Raw genomic sequence first — 4,613 nt, forward strand, 5'->3', positions numbered from 1 at the left:
CCAAGGACTTCCTTCACAATTATAAGTGTTTCAAGAAAGTTCACAGCATCCTTCAGTTTGGGTTTATTTTACTCCTCATACAAATTTAATAGAAACTTTGACTTTCAGACACTCTTCTAGGCACAGAGGCTACAAGAAGATTTACTGAAGAACAACATTCAATTGCTCACAATTTACAACTAAATGGGATACAGAGTTATAAAAGTCAATAACTACAATAAAATAAGTGCTATAAAAAAGTGTATGTGAAGTGTTTTCAGATCAAAGAGCAGTTAAAGACAGAGCATTTGGGGAAGTTGCAGAAAGTTTCATGGAAGTCACAATTGAACTTTATCTTGAAAAGTGAGCGAAAAAAAATTTCTAAGTGAACAAGGCAAAGAAGAATATTTCCGGTAGGAGTCTGCTAATATTTAAAAAACTGAATGTAAGTGGAAATGTTAGAAAACAGTTAGGTCTGTCTGGATCAATGTCTGTCTCTGTGGGTAATAGATAAAGATGGAGGGGTAATGTGAGCTTGGTTAGACTACAAAGAACTAAACTGAACCAAATATAGGTATATAAGACTTCATTTGAAATCTGAATTAATCCATAATGATTTAAATAAATGTGGAAGTAGCAACAAATACCCCATGCAGAAGAATTCCAAAAATACAGAGGTATTCCACTCTCAAGAAGATGTAGTTGCAGTCCCCATTCCTTAAGTCCAAGAGGTCTACAGTGACTTTTTCTTCCAAAAGTATAGAAAGGGTGAAAAGATAGTAACTTTAGAGTGGAGAAATCTTGCTAGCTCTGCCTCAGACAGATAATTAAGGTCAATATCAAGAGTGATAAGCCATGTTGATAAGTGCCTTTGATATGATGTAATAATGAAAATGGTGCTCTATCTCCATGATCTTCCTCCCAAAACCCAGAACCCCAGTCTAATTAGAAAAACATGAGACAAATCTTATTTGAGGAATATTTTACAAAATACATGACCAATATTCTTCAAAATTGTCATGGTCATGAAGAAGAAGTTTGAGAAATTTTCCCACCCTAGAAGAAGCCTAAGGAGACACAATAACTAACTATAATTTGGCAACATGGATGGGACCCTGGAATAGAAAAAGAATATTAAGTAAAAGCTAAAAAAAAAATAGAATAAAGTATGGACTTTAGTTAATATTAATGTGTCAATATTTATTCAGTAATTGTGACAAATGTGCCAAACTAATGTAAGATGTTAATAATAGGGGAAATTGGGTGTAGCACTTATGGAAACTATCTTCACATTTTTTTTTTGTTAAATCTAAGAGATAAAGATTTTTTAAGTGTAAATTAAACAGTCTTTTACATATAATAACCAGGGCAGGAAAATTTATTCAGTCAAAATAGTTTGATGAGTCAATTTAGTAGATCTAGCTTCATATTAAACAAAAGTAGGACTTTGTTATCTTCTATGGTCACATTTTTCTCATATTCATTTTAAAAATATAAATTCACTCTCTGAAGGCTACCTAAAGTTTTAGTTCATGATGTGTAGCTTTAGTTATTTCTCATACCATCATTCTGATTAGTATAATTTCTAAGACAAAGCAGATTAAAAAAAGAAAGCCAGCAAATGACATTCCAGGGTCACATAGTTAAAATCTAGAAATGTAAAAACCAAAAGTCAGATTTTTTGACAGTGGGTTCTATAAATTAACCATGAGACAAATGACTCATTATTGTGGCAGTTTCCATAGGTGATATAGATTATCACATACATCATTAATAAGTGAGCAGTTTCAATCAGAGAAAGATGTCAGACTCACTTATCAGTTAATACGGATAACAAACATATCCTATGTTTTGGAAGATAGTCTCAAAATCAAATATATTCTTCTACTGTCTTCATGAATCATTAAACTATTCCAAAATTTTAATATTTCAGCATCTAATTAATATTTTTTTCAGACTAGCATTTTCACCTCCAGAAGCATAAAGTTATTTGATATATCATATATCTTATTTAGAAGGTGTAAAGAAAGAGTCACTGTACTAGAATTGCTAAATTTCTGAAATTGAAATTTCTTGAAATTTACTAAATGTTTGGCCTACTTTCCTTTAAGAAACAAAACAAAGCATTTTACAGTGAAATAGTACACATATGGAAAATACAAAAATATAAACATAAACATTAATAATCATAATTATCAACATGAAACCTCCACCCATGTCAAGAACTTTAGAACATCAAAGGCAATCTCAAAGTCCTAAGTATGTTTCTTCCCACTTACAAAAATCTCATCCTCCTCAAAAAATAATTATTAGTGTCTATGGCCATGCTACCCCGAACAAGCCTGAGCCCATCTGATCTCGGAAGCTAAGCAGGGTTGGTCTTGGTTAGTACTTGGATGGGAGACCACCTAGGAAGACCAGGTGCTGTAGGTATAAAAAATAAGAAAAAATAAGGAACTGTAAACTGACAAGGTCCTTGAAAACTGTGAGGTCAACCAAGAGTTGCCTTGCCTAAAAACTAAGTAAATAAACAAAATAATAATAATAATAATAATAATAATTACTACTTTAAATTTGTATTGATTAACTCATTTTTTAATAGCTACATCAGCTAAGTATGTGTCTCTAATGTCATGGGTTAGTATTTTTACAGAATGTATTATATCTGTTTTTTTCCTTCATATTCTTCTATTAAAAAATTTGTCTACAGGATTCACTCACATTGTAGTATACATCTGTAGTTTGTTATGTAGAATATACCATCTTATGAAAATATCACAGTTTAATGCCTCTATTGTTCAAGGACATATGCGTTGTTTCCAGCATACAATTATGTATTTCTGCTGGTTTTATACCTAAAATTGGAATTGCTGGTTTACAGACATGTTCACATTCAATTTTAGTAGATAATACCAAACTATTTTCCAAAGTGCCTGTCACATTTACAATACCGACACTGTTCATGATAATTCTTCTGTCCACCATTTGTAAACATTTATTATTACCAGTCTTTTTCATTTTGGCCATTTTGATAGGTGTGTACTGGTGTCATGTTGTGATTTTAGCATTTCCTTACTAATTACTGAGGTTGAACACAGTTTCATTTGGCTACTTGGATATCCTCTTTGTGATTTCGCTGTCCATTTTTTTACACATTTTCTCTAGTGATTTATCAGTCTTCTCATTGATTTATAGGAATTCTGAATAAGAGTCCTTTGATAGTTCTATATGTTGCAAATATTTTCTTCCACTACACGGTTTTCCTTTTCACTCAATGATTACATTTAGTAAACAGAACTCCATTTCCCTTGAGTCAAATCTATCAATCTTCTAATTTATCAGTCTTCTCCAATATGATTAGTGCTTTATGTGTTCTGTATAAAAAAATTATTTCCCTACTGCAAGGTCATGGAGACATTCTTCATTCATCATCTAACATCTTTGTTGTTTTGCCTTTAATAATTGGAATTGATTTTTATATACAGTGGGAGATAAGAATGGAGTTTCATTTTCTTCCAGGTGAATATCCATTATCCCAGCATTTTTATAGTCCCTATCACACTGCTCTTTATTCCAACTTTTCTCATAAATCAGGTGTCTGTGTTGAATGACTCTAATTCTGCAGGGTTTTCTGTTCTATTCTTCTTTTCTCCTCTCATTGTGAGTAAACCATGTTGCCTTAATTTTTGTAGCTTTTTATTAAGACTTGATATCTGCTAAAATAAGCTTCTTACTTTTTTTGCCTTCTTCAAGTAGTGTCTTGGCTGTATATAATATCTAGATATTAGATATACAATATCTGTATCTACATATATATGTAATTATTATTAAAATAATTCCATCATTTTTCCTAAAAATGAGTACTAGAGAGTTAATCAATGAGATCATTCTGGAAAAAATTTATATCATTTATTACTTAAAGCCTTCCAATCAATGAAAATTATATATTTCTCTTTTTTTTAGGTTTCATTTGATTTGTCTTAATAATGTTTTGAACTTCAAAGATAATGGAGAAAAATTCCTACAGCTGTTCAGGTAGTAAGAACAATTTATATAAAGGTCTCAGATTTCTCTTGAATAATACAACATATACAAAAAAAAACAGAGACATATGTTTTCATAAAACATATTTTGACAAAAAAAAATTCACATATGAAGTTATTCATATGGGAAATAAGGCATTCATGAATATTCAAGGCTCTCAAACAACAACTTATATGTTATCTAACAAATTTCTCATAGATATAGTCTAGCTGATAGAAATAGAAACCAAATTCAAGAACTCAGGGAAAAAAATCAAAATTAAAAATAAATACTGATCATTGAAATCAATTAAACATGTCAATTTAGGTACAAATAATTACTGAAAATGTGATTTAAAAATGAAAGACAATATCTTGAGAATAATTTTTGCAATGTAAGATTCTTGTGTTGAACAATCATTTTAATAATGAACAATGTCTAATAATCTCTCTTCTAAGATGTAGAAAAAGGGGAAAGACATGGTAAATAAAGGCATGACAAATTTCTCCCCTGAATATGGGTAAGTCAATCATTTTTTGTTTTAATGACTATGATAATTAAGAAACTAGAGACTTTTTGGCAAGTTTCAAAGCAAATATTAGTATACTTAA

The 4,613-nt window shown here is 30.4% G+C and overlaps 1 pseudogene; it reads left to right on the forward strand.

Annotated features, from left to right (window-relative positions):
• Positions 1-2,293: 2,293 nt before the first annotated feature.
• On the forward strand, positions 2,294-2,412 carry LOC118603428 (annotated as a pseudogene).
• The last annotated feature ends 2,201 nt before the right edge of the window (positions 2,413-4,613 follow it).

This window comes from Rousettus aegyptiacus, unplaced genomic scaffold (assembly GCF_014176215.1).
Source record: "Rousettus aegyptiacus isolate mRouAeg1 unplaced genomic scaffold, mRouAeg1.p scaffold_m13_p_5, whole genome shotgun sequence".
NCBI lineage: Eukaryota > Metazoa > Chordata > Mammalia > Chiroptera > Pteropodidae > Rousettus > Rousettus aegyptiacus.